At 41.8% G+C, this 23,588-nt stretch overlaps 1 protein-coding gene across 7 annotated transcripts in view; it reads left to right on the top strand.

Moving 5' to 3' along the window:
* The window catches only part of adck1 (aarF domain containing kinase 1), a 669,842-nt gene that overhangs the window by 327,618 nt on the left and 318,636 nt on the right, over positions 1–23,588 (top strand). The gene's annotated exons all lie outside the window — the stretch shown is intronic.

The raw sequence follows: 23,588 nt of genomic DNA, 5'->3' as shown, positions 1-23,588 counted from the left end.
TGTTACCATATCCAACCCCAACATTCATACAGTTCACGGTATATACAAGGAAACACCATAGAATCAATGTAAAAATGCACACAAGATGGATAAACAACCCATATGCATAAGACAACGGTGCAAATACAAAAAGAAATAATAATAATAATAATAATAATAATAATAAATAAATAAGCAATAAATATCAATACCATGAAATGAAGAGTCCTTGAAAATGATTGCATATGTTGTGGGAACAGTTCTATATTGGAGCAAGTGAAGATATCCTTACTGGTTTAAGAGCCTGATGGTTGAGGGTAATAACATGCTGTTGTGGGTTCTTAACATGGTGATGTGGGTCCTGAGGCTGCTGTAACTTCTTCCTGATGACAGCAGCGAGAAGAGAGCATGGCCTGTTTGGTGGGGGTCCCCGATGAGGGATGCTGCTTTCCTGCGACACTGCTCCGTGTAGATGTGCTCAATGGTGGAGAGGGCTTTACCCGTGATGGACAGGGCCATATTCACTACTTTGTGTAGGCTTTTCCATACAAAGGCATTGGTTTTTTCCATACCAGGCTGGGATGCAAGCAGTCAATATACTCACTTGTTTATACAACTGTTTCAAAGTTTTAGATGACATGCTGAATCTTTGTGATCTACTGAGAAAGTCGAGTCACTGTTGTGCTTATAATGCCACTTATGTGCTGAGCTCAGCACATTTAATGATTCAGAATCAGAATCAGGTTTACTGGCAGTAGTACGGTGTAATCCATAAAAATTACTACAAGTTACAACAAGAAATAGATTTTTAAAAAGTACAGTAGTGCAAAAAGAGAGCAAATTAGTGAGGTGGTGTTCATCGGTTCGTTGAATGTTCAAAACTCTCATGGTGGAAGAGATAAGCTAAAATATTGAGTGTGTGTCCTCAAGATTGAAGATTGTTTAATGCTATTTCCTGCAATAAGTGTAAAGCAGACTGAAATAATCATTACTTCAGATGCAATGCAGCACAAAATAAAAACACAAAGGCACAATAATAAAGAAGACCCTGTTAATAAAAATGCATAAGACAGCTTATGTATTTATATACATAGATTGATTGTATATCCATAAAGTGATGCTAGGCACAGTGGTGTCTGTACATAAGGTGACTCTGACAGGAAATGATGAAGTAGTGGTTTTGGGGGTATGTGGGTGTTGATGAGCCTTACTGCATGGGGACAGTAACTGTTTTTGAATGGTCAGTGTTGGATAATGTATTGCATCCTCCCTGATGGGAGTGGACAAGCAGTCCATAAGCAGTGTTCTGGGATCCTTCATGATATTACTGGCCGTTTTTTTTTTTGGCACCTTTCTTTAATGGTGTCTTTGATGGTCGGTAGGCTGGTACCAGTGACATGTTGCACAGTTTTGGCCACCTGTTTTGGAGCATTCCTGTCCACTGTAGTGCAATTCTGGTTCCACGCAGTATGTAAGGTTGCTCTGTACTTTGCATCTGTAGAAGTATGTGAGTATAGATGTGCAAAGTCCAGTTCTCTTCAGCCTCCTCAGAAAGTAGAAGCATTGATGATCTTTCTTGACCGTGTAGGATATGCTCTGTAATCATGAGAGGTTGTGTGAGATGTAATTGGAAACAGCTTGTGGTTTCCACTGCTGTGGTGCTGATGTAAAGAAGAGTGTGAATGATGCGCATTCTCCTGAAGTCAATGACCTTCTCCTTTGTCTTGTTGACATTTAAGGAAGAGGTTATTTGCCTGACACCAAGCCTTGAGCTCTTCCACATCCTCTCTGTAGGCCATCTTATCATTGATGGTGATGAGTCCCACCACTGTCACACCATTGGTGCACTTAACAATGTGATTTTTCGGGCTCCTGTACCTCCTTCCTGATGGCATCAGCGAGAATAGAGCATGGCCTGGATAGAGCAGATTCTTGATGATGGATGCTGCTTTCCTGTGGCAGTGCTGCTTGTAGATGTGCTCAGTGTTGGGGAGGGCTTTTCCTGTGATGGACTGGGCTGTAGCCATCACTTTTTGTAGGCTTTTCCATTCCTGGGCTTTGGTGTTTCCATGATGCAACCAGTCAGGATATTCTCCACTGTGTATCTATAGAAGTTGATCAAAGTTTTAGAGGTCATGCCGAATCTGAGTACACGTCTAGGAGAGTAGAGGTGCTGCTGTGCCTTCTTTGAAATGGCACTTACACGCTGGTCCCAGGACAGATCCTCTCATATGATAACACCAAGGAATTTACAGTTACTGACCCTCTCCACCTCTGATTCCCTAAAGAGGACTGGCTCATGGACCACCAGTTTCTTCCTCCTGTAGTCAATACAGGAGTTCCCGTAGTTGATTTTGCTGATGTTGAGTGGGAGATTGTTGCTGTGGCACCATTCAACAAGATTTTCAATCGTGCCCCCCCCCCCCCCCCCATATTCCAATTCACCATCACCTTTGAGTCAGCCCAAAACAGTGTATGGATGGGGATGAACAATAACTTGCTTGTGATAGCCAGCTGCAATACTATATTCTGTATTCTAGTTTCCTTTTACTCCTTTAATGTAATTATGCATGGCATGATCTGTCTGGATGGCTTGCAAAACAAAAGCTTTTCACTGTATCTCAGTAGGTGTGAAAATGCTGAACCAATACAAGTAGAATGAAAAATGAACAGCTGAGGTGTTTAATAAACCTGGTCAATTGAAGCTTCATGAACATGCCTCTTGCTCTCTTTAAGCACCTTCTGAATTGGTTGTGTGTATGTTGTTCCTGCTGCCGGTAATTATTCAGTCTCTCACAGACAAAGCAGGTTCCTTCCTCTTGACCTTACCCCTATCTCGGCATCTAGAGCAGCTCTTTGAGGCAATAGCAACCTCAGTCACATATTGCTGCAGTTTCTGCTCTCCAGCCCTTTCTTTCTGTTCCCATAATGTGACTGCACCCAGCAGTCATGGGAGTGTGAGTCATGGAGTCATAGTACGGTACAGCATACAAACAGGCCCTTAGATCCACAGAGTCTGTGTCAATTTACATCCACCCTTTTACACTAATCAAAGATTCAAAGTACATTTATTATCAAAGCATGTATGCAGTATCCAACCCTGAAGTATGTCTTCCCACAGACAGCCACGAAACCAAGTTACACCATGGAACCCATTCAAAGAAAATATATAAAAAAACAAATCATGCAATCAGCAAAAAACAAGCAATAAAAGACAGAATATAGAACATCAGACCAGAGAGTCATTGAAACAATCTAAGAATGTTCAGTTTAGTTTAGTTCAGTTCAGCTTAGCGCTGTGTCGTTCATTAACTGCGGTCTGCAGAGCCAGTTGGCCCCAGTCAAACTGACAATAGAAAAAGGAGCAACTAGAAATGATAGACACATCATAGCATGGTCCCATCCACAAAATGTGTTGCCCAAGACCCAAAGCTCAAGTGAGTGGGAGAGGAAGACCGGTGCAATGCGGGCACCTTTCCCTGGCAGTAGCAAGTGAGAGGGAGGGAGAGAGAGAGAGACCAGTCAAGCACAGGCAGAGAGTGCTGAACACCCGCTCACCTTCTGCTCTCATCCTTGTTGATTTCAGTCTTGCTCAGTGCTTTAATCAGCAGGATCGGTGAGAAAGAGCTTCGATCATGGGCTCTCACCACGTCTCCGAGCCGCACGCTTCACTTGAAATCACACCGTGCTCACTAGAAGATGGCAAGTTCAAAGTAAAATTTATTATCAGAGTACATACATGTCACCACATGCAATCCTGAGGCCCTTTTACTGCAGGCGTACTTAGCAAATCTACAGAACAATACTATAAACTATAACCATCAAGAACTGTTAACTGTAAACAAACTGTAGAAATGCAGGTATAAATAAATAGTAATAAGCAATGAGCATTAAATAACAATCTAATAGAGTCCTTAAATAAGTGTAGCTATCCCCGTTGCTCAAGAGCCTGTGAGAAGTAGTAACTGTTCTTGAACCTGATGGTGCGAGTCCTGAGGCTCTTGTACCTTCTACCTGATGGCAGCAGTGAGAAAAGAGCATGGTGAGGATCTTTGATGATGGATGTTGTTTTTCTACAGCAACATTTCATGTAGATGTGCTCAACAGTTGGGAGGATTTTATCCGTGACATACCGGGCTGAATCCACTACCTTTTGTGGGATTTTCTGCTCAAAGGTACTGGTGTTCCCACACCGGGCTGTAGTGCAGCCAGTAGGCACACTTTGCACCACACATTTACAGAAATTTGCCAAGGTTTTCTATGACATGCCGAATCTCCATGGACTCCTGAGGAAAATCGCCAGATCGCTCAATCCATCAATTGACACCAATCCTACCCTACCCCATTTTAATCTCAGCACATTCCTATCTTCACCTCTTAATTGCACCAAGTTTCAGGATTCCATGGACTGGCTCTGCATCTGGTGAGGCACATTGGGTGGTGTATTAGAGCATTATAAAATAGCAACCTGTCATTCAGCATAGATCAATTAAATCATATCACAGAAGACTGGAGAAAGTTACCCTTACGTCTGAAATGGTCTGTGCAGTTTGCATCGCCTCTTTCAAGGGATTCCCAAAGGTTTTTCTTCCTTTCTCTTTCCCTTCACCTCCCCTCTTCTCTCTCTCTCCCTCCCTCTCTCTGTCTTCCCTTCTGTCTTTCCCTCTCACTTTCTCACTCCCTTCTTCCTTTCCTCTCTTCCTCCCTCTCTTCCCTGCTTTCTCCTCCTCTCTCTCTCTCTTCCCCCCTCCTTTCCTCTCGCTCCCTCTCGCTCTAAAGAAGATCAGAGCATTGAGACAATCTTTACAACTGTTCTTAGATGGTAAAATATATATAGTCTTGTTCTCATTTTCCTTCAGTGGATAATTATTTTCCAAGACATATTTTACTGTTCATCCAGCTGCCGCATTTTGACAAGCTAATTAATTTTGACACCATGTGGTCCTGGTGTGTGCTACTCTCTGACAGTAAGGACCTGGCTCTAGAGCCAGATTCACTTTTCTCCATGATTTGTTTGTGTTTCGCTGCTCAGGTCCCTGGGAGTCCATTTAACTGGGTCTTCAGAGCCTGTCTTAGAATGCCACATCTCCTCTGATAGATAGCTTTACACTGAATGCAGAGTAATACAGCACTTTTAAACTAAATCTCCTCTGCAGGCACTGGCTCCATATCCCTCCGTTTGCTGTATAATCATGTGCCCAACAACCTCTTAAATGCCTCTATTGTCCCTGGATCCACTAACCCCCTCCCCCCCCCCCCCCCACCGCTGGCAGCACATTCCTGGAACCCACCACTCTGTGTGAAAAAAATGTGTCACGCATCTCCTTTGAACCTACCCCCCACCAAGTGAATGTTCTCTTGTCATTTCTGTCCTGAAAAAACGTTGTCTACCCTATCTATGTCTCTCATACTTATAAACTTCTACCACTTCTCCCCTCAGCTTCAGATTTTCCAGAGAAAGCGTCCCAAAGTTTGTCCACCATCTCCTTTTAACTCATATCCTATAATCTAGGCAGCATCCTCAGAAACCTGTCCTGCACCCTTTGCATAGCTTCCATGTCCTTCCTGTAATGGGAAGACATTGCTTGTAATGAAACTGAGGCCCAGAATATCGACTGTTTATTCATCTCCGTAGATGCTCTCTGACTTGCTGAGTTCCTCCATCATTTTGTGGGTGTTGCTCTGGATTTCCAGCATCTTTGGAATCTCTTGTGTTTATTGCATTGGTTCAAATGTATTTTTCCAAGTTTGTTTTCAGCTCAGGCAGCATGATGTACAGTGCACATGGATTAGGTGCAGGAGAAGCCATGGCTGATCTGGCAGTTCCTCAACTCCATTCTATGCCCTCAGTAACATTCCATCCTCTCGTTTATCAAGAATCCACCTCCAGCTTTGTTAAAGCATTCTGCTTCCACCCCCCTTTAAGTTAGGTTCTTGATTATTAAGGGCGTTAAAAGTTCGGAAGAGAATGGGGTTGAAAGGGATAATAAATCAGCTGATGGAATTGGGGAGCAGACTCAATGGGCCAAATGGCTTAACTCTGCTCGTCTGTTTTATGTTCTGATGGACTAACCCAGTCCTGATGCAGGATAGCAGCAAGTCAGGCAGCATTTGTGGAAGGCACTAAGCAGAGGATGTTTCGGGCCAAGACCCTTCAGACTGGCCAGTCTGACGAAGGTTCTCAGCACAAAGCGTTGATTGTTTCTTTTCCTCTGTAATGTTGCCTGACCTGCTGAGATCCTCCAGCCTTTTGTTTGTGTTGATCCAGATTTCCAACATCTGCAGAATCTCCTGTATTTCTGAAGCAAGGTGTCGACCTGAGACTTTGACCATCCCTCCGCCTCTGACGTGCTGAGTTTTGCCAGCAGTATATTTTTTGCTCCAGATTCCGGCATCTAAAGTCCCTCTTGCCTCCTTCCCTCCTTCCTCTGACCTTGCTTTGGCCAACTTTGTTCACTGTGAGACAGTCCACTGCCTGAAATACAAACACTGGACAACAATTCTTTTCATAAATGTTGCTTCCTCAATTTCTTTTTGTTTGTGATAGCCTGCTTGGAGATGAATATAAATATAATTTTTGACTAATTGTATCACATAGGAATTTGGAGAAACAAGAAATTAACTTTTATTGAATATAATACGTTTAATTGCATAATCGTGCTGACACTGTGCAATAGTTTAAACCAAGGTAAAAAATGTTCTGTCAATCATTTTCATTTGTACTCAGTGTCTGTGATTTCTCTCTTAAGTGTCCAACAGTAATCAGCCAGCGTTGTTAGATACCTGTTGTCCTGGTACCGTTTCTCCATGACGACAATGTCACTGACAGTGCCAAGACTTGCAGGGGACGCAGAAAATGAATCTTTAGTGACATGATGCACTTTATGGTTTTGTATGCTTGAAGTATGTTGTCAACCAGCTGCATGCAGTCCGGTGCTCTGTAGTTGCCAGGAAATTTTTTATTGAAGTCCTTGAATACCTTCCATGTGATTTTCTCTGGTCCACTAGAAGTTCTTCAAATCGCCTGCTGTCGATGGACTGTTTGATTTATGGACCAACAATCTTGAGATTAGTTATTCAGACTTGAATTATGAATTGAAATAACCAATATCGGCCATTTCAAAAAAATGGTGCATGATGGGAAAATTTCATCGTGATCTGTAAGAGACACCCAACAGTATTCAGGAAGCAAAATCATTACTATTCAGTTAAATTAAACAGTGGATGGTCAAACTAAAAAGTCTTCCTCTGGTTGTAAAATGGCCTATGTGACTGTGCTTGAAGTCAAAGTCAAAGGAAATTTATTATGAAAGTACACATATGTCACCATATACAACCCTGAGATTCATTCCTCTGCTCAAGAGGAAAGGCAGGAGAAAGCCGCTCTCTGGTCTATAAGCAGTTGTCTTATGGAAATTTCTATGTATGAACCAGCTTTCATAATATTATTACATTCAAAAGGAACAGCATATGTATGGGACATATGCTTGTTCCTACAAATGGCAGATTTCTTACTCTTATCTCTTTACAAATTGTTCTTTCTCATAATCTTGAAGTGCTTTTGATATCATTCATTACAACACTGTGGAACTATTTAAGGTGATTTTGTGCATTTTCCAAGTAAGGACAAAATCTACTTATGGATGTCTGTAAAAACAGGATCAGTCGAAGTCAAAGTATGTACTGTATATGTCAGCTTTTACTACCTTGAGATTTATGTTATTGCAGAAAAATTGAGAAATGCTGTAGAATTTATGTAAACCTGTGCATAAACCAAGACCGCGCATAACCAATGTGCAAAAGAAGACAAAATGTGCAAAGAGTAAAAAAGAAGTAAATAAATAATACTGAGAACATGAGGTGTAGAATCCTTGGAAGTGGGTCTTTAGCTTGTGTAGTCGGTTCAGTGTTGAGGTGGTTCAGAAGCCTGAAGGTTGTAGGGTAATGACTGTTCCTGAACCTGGTGAATTAGGGAATGATTTGGATTTCGACGGGATATTCTCAAGGCCTGACCAGCCAATGAAGTGTAGTCATTATTGAATTGTACTGCAATGGGTTTGCCCACTACTGACTCCTACATGTGTTTGAATCACTTGGAAAAGGCAATTACACATTGGACATCAGCTACCAAAAGAAAGGTTGTGCAACAATACAGCACTCCCTCTGTACTGCACCAGCGCATCAGATGAGATTTCTGTTGCTAGCCTTGAACCCACATCTCCTGAATCAGGCAAGTTAGTTGATGCTGCCTTTAAGCAGCATGATCTAGTATCTTTACAATTCTCCAGTTACAATCCAAACCTTTTATCGTTTAGTAAATACTATTAAGATACTGATTACATGTGAAGTATTGTGTGGTCTATTTTTCTGCAGCTTTATACATTGGTGGTTTTTAATTAAATTCTGTTCCATTTATTCGTGTAATAATTTGAATTTGCCCTCTGTGAAAGAGCAATTTATTGTGATAATTTTGTCATCGTTTGAAAAAAGACAGCTTTAGCGAAGAGCTCGCTAATTGTCCTGCATTATTTCAGCAGAGAATTTACTGATGGGGCTGTGCAGTAACTCTAGACAGCAGCTTCTGTGCCTTGTAACCACACTTGAGTTCAAATTGAAAATGTAATTATTATCAAATCAGATCGAGTGTTGGCAGAATAATTGTTTTCCGCCTCGTCTTATTCAGTCCTCCTTGCTGTCACATGGAAAAAGCCCAGAAGTAAGTTATTTAGCTCATTTGTTCACTGCTAGTTTCTGTGCCCCTTGGGGACCCCTGTCTCATCAAGACTTCCAGTATTGATCCACCCAATTCATGTCAATAATCGAGAGGAAATGGTGGTTGCAGGTTCGATTTCAACATTCGTAACTGAAGAAGTTTGGATATGTACATGGAACAAAGAGCATTTCAGTCAGGATGTTTTCGGGTGAAGTCAGGGAGCATTTTGTCACATGCTAGGGACTGGAAATTTGGAACTCTCCGAAACATAATAGAATAAGAGCAGGAGGATGCTACTTGACTCTTCCAGTCTGCCCAGCATTCAGTAAAGTCATTATGATTTGTCACATGTACATCAAAGCATACAGTGAAATGTGCCATTTGTAGCAAGTCAGATCAGCAAGGATTCTGCTGGGGGCCGCCATGCATCTGGCATCAATGTCGTGTGCCCAGGACTTAGCCTAACTGTAGGTCTTTGGAATGCAGGAGGGAACCAGAGCACGAGGAGAAAACCTGCGCAGTCGCGGGGAGAGGGTAAGAGCTCCTTAAGACAGCGGTGGGATGGATCGGTGACTGCAAAGCGATTGCACCAACCGCTACGCTATCGTGCTGCCCAGATGAATCAAGTCCTACTCCAGGCTCACGCTCCAAAGCAATCGTGAAACACAATTGAAGCTGTTCTCTTGTAGAGGGAGATTAAATTAAAGTCCTGCCTACCTGGTCAGGAGATCCCATGCCCTTGAAGAAGTACCTGGCCCACGTTACTCTCTCAAACATCTCCAAAACAAATTGATGTTTGTGGGAGCTAAGAGATATAAAATTAACTTGTCCATGGTGAACAAGTCACCTGCCTGAGCTGTCCAATCCACGTACCTATCCACATGTCTTTTAAATGCTGAAATTGTACACACACTGTCCTCTAGCATTTAGTCCACATTTACATCACCCTTGTGAAAACGTTCCCTCTCAATTCCCCTTTAAATCTTCCCTCTCTCAATTTAAACCTACTTCTCCTAAAATTTAGACTCCCCTACCCTGGGAAAAAAGACTATGCCCTTATCTACTTAATTAATTAATTTAGAGATACAGTGTGAATCAGGCAGCCCCCCCTTCCCCCACCCCCGGCCCAATGAGCCACATCACCCACCTTTTTAACACTAGTTTAATCACAAGACAATATACAATGACCTATTAACCTACTAACAGTTATATCTTTGGGAGGAAACTGGAGCACCCAGATGAAATCCATGAAGTCATGGGGAGAATGTACAAACTCCTTTCAGACAACGCCAGAATTGAATTCTGGAACGCCCCTGGGCTGTAATAGTGCCATGCTAAGAGCTATACTACTGCGGCACCCAAACGTACCTGTGTTAATGTACTGGCCTCAACTACTTTCATTACATATTCAGTACTGATCACTCTCTGGGTGAAAAAGTTGCCCTTCAATTGCTATCAAATCTTCCTGCTCCCACCCTAAACCTAAGACATCTAGTTTTTGATTTGCGAACCCTGGGAAAAGCGCTGAGTCCACAATAGGTCCTTTGTACATACAAGCGTTCTGTTCTTTTGTTGTCTTGGGCCCCACAGTAGCGTAGCGGTTAGCATGATGCTATTACAGCTTGGGGCGTTTGGAGTTCAACTGTAATTGCATTCTGTAAGGAGTCTCTGTACGTCCTTCCCATGGAATTCGTGTTTTTTTCCGGGTCCTCCAGTTTCCTCCCACAGTCTGAAGACAGACTAGGTAAGCAAAACAGTCATTGTAAATTAGGTTGTGATGGGGTTATTGTGTACAGTTCTGGTCACCGAATTATAGGAAAGATGTCAACAAATTGAAGTACAGAGGAGATTTACTAGAATGGGTTTCAGCACCAAAGTTACAGAGAAAGATTGAACAAGTTAGGACTTTATTCTTCGGAGCGTAGAAGGTTGAGGGGGGACTTGATAGAGGTGTTTAAAATTATGAGGAGGATAGATAGAGTTGACGTGGATAGGCTTTTTCCATTGACAGCAGGGGAGATTCAAACAAGAGAACATGAGTTGAGATTTAAGGGGCAAAAGTTTAGGGGTAACACGAGGGGGAACTTCTTCACTCAGAGAGTGGTAGCTGTGTGGAATGAGCTTCCAGTAGAAGTGGTAGAGGCAGGTTCGATATTGTCATTTACAGTAAAATTGGATGGGTATATGGACAGGAAAGGAATGGAGGGTTATGGGCTGAGTGCAGGTCGGTGGGACTAGGTGAGAGTAAGAGTTCGGCATGGACTAGAAGGGCCGAGATGGCCTGTTTCCGTGCTGTAATTGTTATATGGTTATATGGGGTGAGGGTTTGCCGGGGGTTACTGGGATGGCATGGTAAGAAGTCCCGGATGGGACCTACTCTGTGGTGAATTGCTAAATAAATAAATAATACAGCATTCTTTGCATTTATTCACTTCTGTAGACACGGAGTACACATTATAATCAAGTGTACAATTACCATTTAACACATCCTGCCCTCCCACCCTCTTTGGCCCGGGAATCACTGTTGCTTGTTTATGACAGTCACTTTGTAATCATTTATCACCTCCAGGAACTGTTTCATACAAACTGCTGTGTCTTTGTGATGGCAAAATAGATCTGTTTCCTTTTTTCTTTTTTAACAGAGATACTATTTCAACAATGTAAAAAAAGTGTCTCCAAACCAGTTTGATTGCAAAAGGATTTGAAAAAGCCCTGGGATGTCAAGAATTTGAATTTCTATTAAAACATATGTTTAAAATGCTAAATTTATAAAATGGTGTGTAGGGGACAGAGAAAAATCAATGCAATCTTCAGACTGTCGCTCAGTGGATTATTTCTTTGTACCCCGGCAGTTTACACAGCTTGCATGATTCAAAGGCTGTGCTGTGGTGTTTTAATTCCTCCCTTGATGATCACACTTCCAAGGCAAACCTCCAAGTCCCCTGTGTAATTCAGCAAGGCAAAGAGAATAAAGGTGGAAATTTAATCGTGGCAGCAACTTCTATCTCGTAGCTTGTTTAAAACCCAAGAGATTGAAGCAAGAGCAGGCCATTCGGCCCATTGTCCTTGCTCTTCCTGATATTCTTCCTCACCACCACTTTCCTGCACGAACTCCAGATCACATGGTTGAAAGAAAAATAGAGGGTTTTGTGAGAGGGAAAGGTTAGGTTGGTGTTGGAGTAGGTTAAAAGGTTGCTACAACACCCTGGGCTGAAGGGTCAGTACTGTGTTGTACTCTTCTATGTTCTATTCCCTCCCCATCAGCTGCCAGGCTCTATAACACTCTTTTTCTTATATGTTGCTAACGTTCTGGCAGTCTTGCATTTTCTCTCTCTGCCTTGATGCAGGCACTCAACCGGAAATGTTGACTTACTGTGCGTCTTGGATGCTGCCAAGCCCACTGGATTCTTCCAGCATTCCGGTTTTTGTTCAGCATCTTCTGAGCCTCTCTCTCTCAACCATACTTCTTTCACTATTCATTAACTCTGCCAGCCCAACAAGATTTCCTTCCGGTCTGTCCTTAAACTGAAAAACAAGATCCTTTACAGTGTTGATGAGCAGAGGGACCTTGGGCTCCAAGTTTTTAGCTCCCTGAAAGTGGCTACATAGCATGATAGGGTGTTTGAAGAGGGATATGGCATGCTTGATGTTATTTGTCAAGGCACTGAGTTCAAAAGTTAGGAAGTCATGTTGCAGCTTTATAAAACTCCAGTTAGGCTGCGTCTGGAATATTGCACACAGTGTTGGTCATGCACCCCACCTCCCCATTATAGGAAGGATGTTGAGGCTTTGGAGAGGGTACAGGAGAAGTTTACCAGGATGTTGCCTGGATGACAAGACATGTGCTAAGATGAAAGGTTGGACAAACTTGAGTTGTTTTCTCTGGAGCGATGGTGGCTGAGGAGGGACCTGATAGAGGTTTGTAAGATTATGAGAGGCATAGATAGAGTAGGTAGACAGTATCTTTTTCCCGGGTTGAGATGTCTAATACAGTGAGCATGCTTTTAAGGTGAGAAGAAGTAAGAGTGGTGGTTGTCTGGGATGGTGAAAGAGTCAGTAAGATTAGAGGCTTTTAAGAAACGTTTAGATAGATGCATGATTGGGAGGAGAATGGCAGGATATGGACATGGTTCAAAGTTCAAAGTAGATTTATTATCGAAGTACATACACTACCCTAAGATTAATTTTTTGCAGGCATTCACCGAAAATAGAAAGAAACAAAGAATCAATGGTAAACTGCACATGACAAACAACCAATGTGCAAAAGACAACAAATTGTGCAAATATAAAAAGAAAATAAATAAAATAATAATAATAATAATAATAATAATAATAATAATAATAATAATAATAATAATAATAATAATAATATCAAGAACATGAGCTGCAGAGTCCTTAAAAGTGAAATGTGGAATCTGTTCAGTTTAGTGGTGATTGAAGTTATCCCCTCTGGTTCAAGAATCTGTTGGTTGAGGGGTAATAACTGTTCCTGAACCTTGTGGTGTGGGGCTTGAGGTTCCTCTACTTCCTTCCTGAGGCAGCAGGGAGAAGAGAGCATGGCCTGGATGGTGGGGGCCCTTGATGATGGATGCTGCTATCCTGTGACTCCACCTCTTGTAAATGTGCACAATGGTGGTGAGGGCTTTACCTGTGATGGACTGGGATGTATCTACTACTTTTTGTAGTTTTTTCCATTAAAGGGCTTTGGTGTTTCTCTACCAGGCAGTGTTGCAACCAGTCAGTATACTCTCCACCCCACACCTACACAAGTTTGTCAAAGAATTAGATGACATGCTAAATCTCTGCAAAAATAAGAGGTTCTGCCATGACTTCTTTGTAAAGGCAGTTATGAACTGGATCCAGGACAGATGTAAAGGAATTTAAAATTCCTGAGCCTCCCCACCTCTGATCCTCTGATGAGAACTTGCTCATGGACCTTTGATTTCCTCCTCATGTAGTCAATAATCAGCTCCTTGGTTTGACTGACATTGAATGCGGAGTTGTTGCCAGCTAGGTTTTCAATCTCCCTCCCATATGTTGATTCGTCACCACTTTTGATTTAGCCAATGATAGTGGTATCATCAGCAAACTGAAAGATGGCATCGGAGCTGTGCTTGGCCACACAGTCATAAGTATAAAGTGAGTAGAGCAGGGGGCCAAGCACACAGCCCTGTGGTGCTCCTGTGCTGATGGAGATTGTGGAGGAGATGTTGTTGCCAATCAGAACTGACTGGGGTTTGTAAGTGAAGAAATCGAAGATCCAGCTGCTCAAGGAGGTATTGAGGCCAAGGTCTTGGAGCTTATTGATTAGTTCTGACTGGATGATGGTATTGAATGCTGAGCTGTCATCAATGAAGAGCTTCCTGTTGTATGCATCCATACTGTCCAGGTGTGTAGGAGGAAGAGATTAGTTTAGTTGGCCATTTGATTATTATTTAATTGGTTCAGTACAACATTGTGGGCCAAAGGGCCTGTGCTGTACTGCTCTATGTTCTGTGTGTTATGAAAATCAAAAACAAAAAGTGGAAATCTAAAATCAAATCAGAAATTGCTAGAATCAGTCAGTGAAGAAACAACAGTGAAGAAAGTTTTGCTTTTATTAATCTCAGCCAACATTCCATTGAATCAACCCTTTTATACACATCGCTTGTGAACGCATCAGATTGGTGGAGCAGGTCCAGGAAGAGAATGGCTCGTTCTCAATCCTGGTTTTCCTTGTTGTAGCATTGCAGGGAAAATTTTGGTCACGTCACTAGGGAGAACTCTTTTTTAAATGGCACTCTACATTCCTTATCATACTGCGGAAAGGACATCCACTTAACCTTCTGACAGGAAAGCAGTAGTAGTTACATAGAAACATAGAAAACATACAGCACAATACAGGCCCTTCGGCCCACAAAGCTGTTCCTCAGGTTGCCTATAATGCATTAAGAGCAGAGTGGAGTTTGATTTCATATAACATGGAATAAAAGATGAGCTTTATTTGTCACATGTACATCAAAACATACAGTGAAAAGGTTGTTTTGCGTCAATGGCTGACACGGTCCGAGATGTGCTGAGGGATTGCCGAAACTCTCCATGCTTCTGGTGTCAATGTAGCATGCCCAGAACTTACTAATCTTAACCCATACGTGTTGAAAATGTGGGAAGAAACCCATGTGGGGAGAACATGCAAACTTCTTACAGACCACAATGGGAGTTAAACCTTGATCTTGCAGCGGGCATTGTGAAACATTCCGCTGAGTGCTACGCTACTTTACAGCAGTGTCCTTTGGCCATAATGTATGCATGAAACAAGATGCCAAATTAAGCTATTTTTTTTTCTGTCTGTACATGATCCAGAGCCTTCCATTTCCTGCATATTCATACATCGCTCTAACAGCCTTTGAAATACCAGTGATCAGAACACTTCTTGGCCAGGATTCTGGGGAGTACTGTCTTACTGCTCTTTAAATACTGCACTGGGAGTCTCCCAACTGGGTGAAATATTACCTAAAGTCAAATCATTGTCAGACAACCCAGTGCTTCACATGGGAATCCCCTCATTCAGTCACGTGTAGAGTACTCGACAATTACACCATGCAATGAAGTGCATTGTGAATCTTGGCGTACTTGGATTTCCTAACTGTCAGGAATGATTGATCAAACCACGACCTTTAAGAGGAAAAGATATTGCCCCAAATCAATGTGCTGACATACTCTTCCATAACCTTTATGGCAACAATTCATCACTGTGGCCTTAACAGCAACATCTGCTTGTGTGATGTAATGCACAGTTAATGACTGAAATGAAATAAATATGAATTGTATTGATTGACATCCAAGGTAGTAATGAAATAATAATTGCTATGGAATCAAAGCTGTGACATTAACAACCTTGCCTGGATCCACTGGGTGCCAAAATTTTGTTAAAGTAACTGTTACCATCGTTGCAAACAATAGTAAATAATTACAGTTAGCCACCAGTTCATTGTAAATGCAGCCAGCTCCATCTTGGGCGTCAGTCTCCCCAGCATCAAGGACATCTTCGAAAGGCCAATGCCTCAAAAGGGTGGCATCCGTCACTGAGGACCCCCGTCACCCAGGACACATTCTCTTCCTCATTACGACCATCAGGGAGGAGGTACGGGAGCCTGAAGACACACGCTCAACATGTTAGGAACAGTTTCCCCCCCTCTACTTTCAGATTTCTGGATAGACAATTAACCAACCCTCGAGCACTGCCTCACTATTGTTTTGTTCTCTTTTTGCACTATTTATTTAATTATATATATTAGATTCATGTATTACTCTAATTTACAGCTTCTTATGTCTTGCATTGTACTGCTGCCTCAAAACAACACATTTCATAACATATGCTGGTGATATTAAACCTGATTCTGATTCTGATTTAGTTTGTTGGAACTAATCATTAGGAGTCTGAAGAGATTTTTTTTATTACCTAAAACACTCGAAAACTTAGACAGATGTATCATGGAGGGCATTCTGACTGGCTGCATCATTGTCTGGGATGGGGTGGGGGGTGCTACTGCACAGGATTGATTGCAGAAAGTTGTAAAATTGATCAGCTCCATCGTGGATACTAGCCTCCATCGTATTCAAGACGCCTTCAAGGAGCGGTGCCTCAGAAAGGCAGCGTCCATCATTAAGGACCCCTATCACCCAGGACATGCCCTCTTCTCACTGTTACCATCAAGAAGGAGGTGCAGAAGCCTGAAGGCACACACTCAGCATTTCAGGAACAGCTTCTTCCCCTCTGCCATCCAATTCCTAAATGGATACTGAACCCTTGGACACTACCTCATTTTTTAAAATATACAATATTTCTGTTTTTGCACTTTTTAAAATCATTCTATATAGGTGATTGATTTACTTGTTTATATTATGTTTATTTATTATTATTATTATTATTCGATTTAGTATTATTATTTTTATTTTTATTATTAATTTATTTGTTATTGTTTTCTTTGCTAGATTATGTATTGCATTGAACTGCTGCTGCTAAGTTAACAAATTTCACATCACATGTCAGTGATAATAAACCTGATTCTGATTTGCCAATGTCTTTTCAACATTGGTTGTTTGTCAGTCTTTGTGTGTAGTTTTTCTTTGATTCTGTAGTGTTTCTCTGTTCAACAGTGAATGCCTGCAAGAAAATGAGTCCCAAGGCAGCAAGGTAGCATACAGTGACATATAAGTACTTTGATAATAAATTTACATTGAACTTTTATGAACTTTACAAACACTTCAAATGGCCTGAAAGAAATGTAAAAGGCTGTACAGAAATTCAAGTCTTTCATTCCCAGGAGTGCTACAAGCAACACACGTTAAACTTTTTCCCCTTCACCCTTAACCCATGTCCTCTGATTTTTTTCTCCACTAGCCTCAGTGGAAAAAGCCTGCTTGCATTCACTCTATCTATACCCATCATAATTTTATATACCTCTATCAAATCTCCCCTCATTCTTCTACGCTCCAGGGAATAAAGTCCTAACCTATTCAACCTTTCTCTGTAACTCAATTTCTCAAGTGCCAGCGACATACTTGTAAACCTTCTCTGCACTCTTTCAACCTTATTAATATCCTTCCTGTAATTCGGTGACCAAAACTGTACACAATACTCCAAATTCAGCCTCTTCAATGCCTTATACAACCGCACCATAACATTCCAACTCTTATACTCAATACTTTGATTTATAAAGGCCAATGTACCAAAAGCTCTCTTTACTACCCTATCTACCTGTGACGCCACATTTAGGGAATTTTGTATCTGTATTCCTAGATCTCTCTGTTCTGCTGCGCTCCTCAGTGTCCTACCATTTACCTTGTATGTTCTACCTTGGTTTGTCCTTCCAAAGTGCAACACCTCACACTTGTCTGTATTAAACTCCATCTGTCATTTTTCAGCCCATTTTTCCAGCTGGTCCAAATCCCTCTGCAAGCTTTGAAAACCTTCCTCACTGTCCACTACACTTCCAGTCTTTGTATCATCAGCAAATTTGCTGATCCAATTTACCACATTATCATCCAGATCATTGATATAGATGACAAATAACAATGGACCCAGCACTGATCCCTGTGGCACACCACTAGTCACAGGCCTTCACTCAGAGAAGCAATCATCCACTACCACTCTCTGGCTTCTCCCATTGAGCCAATGTCTAATCCAATTTACTACCTCACCATTATACCTAGTGACTGAATCTTCCTAACTAACCTCCCAAGCGGGACCTTGTCAACGGCCTTACTGAAGTCCATGTAGACAACATCCACTGCCTTCCCTTCATCCACTTTCCTGGTAACCTTCTCGAAAAACTCTAATAGATTAGTTAAGCATGACCTACCACGCACAAAGCCATGTTGACTCTCCCTAATAAATCCCTGTCTATCTAAATATTTGTAGATCCTATCTCTTAGTACTCCTTCCAATAATTTGCCAGTGTCAAATTTATTAGCCTATAATTTCCCAGATTACTTTTAGATCCTTTTTTAAACAACGGAACAACATGAGCTATCCTCCAATCCTCCGGCCACCTCACCCATAGATACCGACATTTTAAATATATTTGCCTGGGCCCCTGCAATTTCAACACTAGTCTCCTTCAAGATCTGAGGGAATATCCTGTCAGGTCCTGGGGTTTTATCTACTCTGATTTGCCTCAAGATAGCAAGCACCTCCTCTTCTTCAATCTGTATAGGTTCCATGACCTCACTACTTGCTTGTTTGCCTCATTTCCATTGACGACTCCATGCCAGTTTCCTTAGTAAATACAGATGCAAGAAACCCATTTAAGATCTCCCCATTTCTTTTGGTTCCATACATAGCCAACCACTCTGATCTTCAAGAGGACCAGTTTATTCCTTACTATCCTTTTGCTCTTCTGTAGAAGCTCTTTGGATTATTCTTCAGCTTGACTGCCAAAGCTACCTAATGTCTTTTTTTAGCCCTCCTGATTTCTTTCTTAAGTACTTTTTTGCATTTTTTATACTCCTCAAGTACCTTATTTGCTCCCTGTTTCCTATACATGTCATACATCTCTCTCTTCTTCTTTATCAGATTCCAATATCCCTAGAGAACCAAGGTTCCTTATTCTTATTCACTTTGCCTTTAATCCTGACAGGAACATACAAACTCTGCACTCTCAAAATTTCTCCTTTGAAGGCCTTGCACTTACCAACACCATCCTTGCCAGAGACCAATCTGTCCCAATCCACGCTTTTCAGATCCTTTCTCATTTCTTCAAAGTTGGCCTTTTTCCAGCTTAGAGCTTCAACCCGAGGACCAGATCTATCTTTATCCATGATCAAGTTGAAACTAATAGTGTTATAATCACTGGAACCAAAGCGTTTCCCTACACACACTTCCGTCACCTGTCCTAACTCGTTTCCTAATAGAAGATCCTGCAGCACAGTTGCAGATTGACAGGTATGATATTGTAGGCATCACTGACCCATGGCTGAAATATTGTTGCTGGGAGCATAATGTCCAAGGATACACATTGTAACGTAAGGATAGGCAGGAAGGCAGAGGTGGCGGCGTTGCTGTTTTGGTAAAAAAAATCAGTTTATTAGAAAGAGGTGACATAGGGCCGGTAGGGTTGAAATCATTGTGAATGGAGTGAAGGAACTGTAAGAGTAAAAGATGCTGATGGGAGTTGTATAAAGACCCCCAAACAGTAGTAAGGATTTGTTATTTAGGGAACAGACAAATTACAGGTTACAAATCGAGTCTGCTTGCCATTTCATCATGGCTGATCCAATTTTCCTTTCAGCCCCAATCTCCTGCCTTCCCCCCACAACCCTCTCACCCCATATGTCAGCATATGTTGTTAAATTTGTTGTCTTTGCAACAGCAATGCAATATATAATAATAGAAGGAAAACGTGAATTACAGTGTGTATATATATATAAAAATAGTTAAATAAGTAGTGCAATAATAGAGAAAAAAAGTAGTTCAGGGATTCAAAGTTCATTCAGAAATCAGATGGCAGAAGCTGCTCCTGAATGGTTGGGTGTGTGCCTTCAGGCTCCTGTACCTCCTTACTGATGGTCGCAATGAGAACAAGCCTTGACCGGGGTGAAAGGGGGTCCTTAATAATGGATGTTGCAATTTTGAGGCATTTCTCCTTAAAGATGTCCGGGATACTATGGAGATTAGTATGAGGATACTCTATTAGCCAATGATAGAGCTGACTACACCTACAACTCTGCAGCTTACTTTGATCCAGTGCAGTAGCCACCCACTCTGCAAACTAGACGGCATGATGTCTTTGTAGCTGCATCGATATGTTGGGTAGAGGATGGATCCTCAGAGATAATGACACCCAGGAACTTGAAATTGTTCACCCTTTCCACTTCTGATCCCCCTATAAGGACTCGAATCTTACTCTTTCTGAAGTTCCCAATCGGTTCTTTGGTCTTGCTGATGTTAAGCGAAAGGTTCTTGCTGTGACATCCACCCAACTAGTTGATATATCTCACTCCTGTATGCTCTCTCGTCATCATCTGAAATTCTGCCAATAATAGTTGTATCACCAGCAAATTTATAGATGCCATTTGAGCTGTGCCCAGCTACCCAGTCATGGGTGTAGACAGGTAAATGAGGCATGCTCTGTGACCTCTTGACTCCATGAGGAAATGACAGGCTGCTCTAAGAACTCAGCATGTCAGGCAGCATCTGGAGAAGCAAAGGGATTGTCAGTTTTTTAGCTGAAGCCTTGGATCAGGACCAGCCATTCCTCTTCCCCCACATCTGCTGCCTGACCTACTGAGAATATATTGACTAGATGCATCACAGTGTGGTGTAAAAATACTAATGCCCTTGAATGGAAAATCCTATAGAAAGTAGTGGATACAGCCCAGTCCAACACCAATAAACTCATCCACCACTGAATACATCTACGTGAAATGTTGTTGCAGGAAAGCAGTATCCATCATCAGGGACCCCCACCACACTGGACATGCTCTCTTCATGCTGCTGCCATCAGGAAGGAGGTACAGGAGCCCCAGGACACACATCACCAGCTTCAGGAACAGTTATTACCCCTCAGCCATCAGGCTCTTGAACCAAAGGGGATAACTTCACCTGCCCCATCATTGAACTCTTCATCTCATGTCCTCAATATTGATTGCTTATTTATTTACCATTATTATTTCTTTCTTTTTGTATTTACACAGTTTGTTGTGTTTTGCACACTGGTTGAATGTCCACATTGGTACGGTCTTTCATTGGTTCTGCTATGATTATTATTCTGTGGATTTATTGAGTATGCCTGAAAGACAAATCTCAGGGTTGTATATGGTGATATACAGTGCCTATAGAAAGCATCCACCCCTGGCTAATCCATGGGCAGTGGTCCTGTGGCATGGAATACAAGGTGACTGCTATTGAAATCTTGGTTGGGTTGCTCTTTATCTGGAACCTTCCCCTTGGCCTTACCTCCGTGGGAGAATCTACCAGGAAATAGGGGCTAGATGGCTAAACTCCAGATGACATTGCTCTTGGGATCTCAGGAAGTCACCACAACAATTTGATGATTCTTGGAGAAGTGTATGACTCTATGACACAACAAGCTCCAACAAGCACTGAGGGAAAAATAATCAGCTAATTTGCTTTCATGTATTGATTGCGCTAACCACTATACTACTGTGTACGCTACAAATTCATAACTTTACTTTGAACTTTGTAATGGAAAGGAGTAGGCCATTCAGCCCGACTTTCTTCTTTACCTTTCAATCAGAGCACAGTTGCAAAAGACAGGAAGTACTGGAGGAACTCGGCGAGTCAGGCAGCATCTATGGAGCAGAATAAGCAGTCGATGTTTCAGACCAAGACCCTTCATTAGGACTGGAAAGGATGTCAGAATAAGAAGGGCAGAAGTACAAAGTGGCAGGTGATAGGTGAAGCCAGGTGAGAGGGAAAGTAGTTAGGTGGGGGATGAGGTAAGAAGCTGGAAGGTGATAGGTGGATGAGGTAAAGTGTTGAAGAAGAAGGAATCTGATGGGAGAAGTTGGAGGAGTATGGAAGAAAGGGTAGGAGAAAGGGCTTCAGAGGGAGATGAGAGGCAGGTGAGGAGAAGAGAAGAGAAGGAGTAAGAGGTGAGCTAGAATGGGGAATGGAAAAAGAAAGAGGAGAGGGGTTAGAGAAATTGATATTCAAGTAATTTTGTAGCATTCTCTCAGGAGAATGGAATTGGCCATTTAAGAATGGAATAAAGAAGGTGCTTAAAAGCAGAGTGCTTATAGTGGGACAAAGAACTATAGTGATAACCAACATTGGATCAGTGTGTTTAGAAGCCAGTCTCAGATTACCTCACACATTTTAATCCAACACATTTCTAACGTGTCTAGAATTCATTCTTTGTGCTGCATCTTGTCAGCATATCATGTAAATCAATAAATACTTTTGAAAATGCAATACAAGCACTCTCTGCTAAACATTGTTAAATATTAGTCCTTGGAGGCTGAATTAACTGATTCTATTTTCCTTTACCACAAATAATTTCGTAGACCTACTTTGTGAAAGATTAAAGAAAAGATTAGCTTATTTGTCACATGAAATTCGAAACATACAGTGAAGAACATTGTTTCTGTCAAGTCTAATCAGTAAGGATTGTGCTGGGCAGCCTGCAAGTGTCGCCAACATAGGTACCAGCATAGCACGCCCCATTTTACTAACCCTAACCTGAACATTTTTGGAATGTGGGAGGAGGTTGGGGTACCCGGAAGAAAGCCACGCAATTATGGGGAGAACATCCAAACTCATTTCAGGCAGCACTGGGTAACAGATCCTGATCTTACAGCCAATGCTGTATAGCATTGTGCTAATCACTAACCTTTATTCTGATTGGAATATTCACTCTAGCATAGAATCTGCACAAACAGTGAAATATGGGATAATGCCGTTGATTGCAGTTCGATTCCTGGGATGAAAGGGGAGGAGGTATTGAGGTGAATGGGACCATGCTCTCTGGCAGTTAGAGGAATGACATGGTATCTTACTGAAACTGGCAAAGTTCTCACAGGGACTGTCACATTATTTGGCTAGAGAGTCAGGAACTAGGAGGAATTTTCTCACGATGAGGGACTTCAAGAATAAGTGGTTTTGATATTGGCTTGTTATTGTCATTTGTACCAAGATACCGTTAAAAAAAATTGTTTGCATGTCATTCAGGCAGATCGTGCCAAGCAGAAGTACTTTGAGATGGCATCTACCCATTCTCCTTCCAGCCTTCTTTTGTCATCTCAGGAGAAGAACCTTGGAAGAAGATTGGAATAGGGCTGGAACCTTGATCATTTATTCTTAAAATCCTTCTCATGTACAACTAATGGCCAGAAGACATTCTCCTAGCAACACCAGAATGAATACAGAACATAGTACAGGACTTTTGGTCTACAGTGTTGTGTTGCTACTTCAACCTACGGTTTGCCTCCCACATAGCCCTCCATTCTTCCTTCGTTCCTGCGCCTGTCTGCGAGTCTCTTAAATGGCCCTAATGTACCTTCCTGTATCACCACCTCAGGGAGTGTGTTCCACACACCCACCACTCTCTGTGGGAAATGTTCAATGTCCAAAGAACATTAATCATAAAAGTATGTATAAATTATACAGCCTTGAGATTCATCTCCTTACAGGCCAAGCCAAGTCAAGTTTATTGTCATTTCGACCATAAACTGCTGGTACAGTACACAGTAAAAATGAAACAACATTCCTCCAGGACTCTGGTGCTACATGAAACAACACAAAACTACACTAGACTATGTGAGACAGCACAAGGCTACACTAGACTATGTAAAACAGCATAAAAATTGCACTAGACTACAGACCTGCACAAAACAGTGCAGGGCAGTACAATAATTAATAAACAGGACAATAGGCACAGTAGAGGACAAATTT

This window comes from Hypanus sabinus, chromosome 2, assembly GCF_030144855.1.
Source record: "Hypanus sabinus isolate sHypSab1 chromosome 2, sHypSab1.hap1, whole genome shotgun sequence".
NCBI lineage: Eukaryota > Metazoa > Chordata > Chondrichthyes > Myliobatiformes > Dasyatidae > Hypanus > Hypanus sabinus.
The sequence above is the reverse complement of the archived record's forward strand: the minus strand, read 5'-3'. Positions and strand labels throughout refer to the sequence as shown.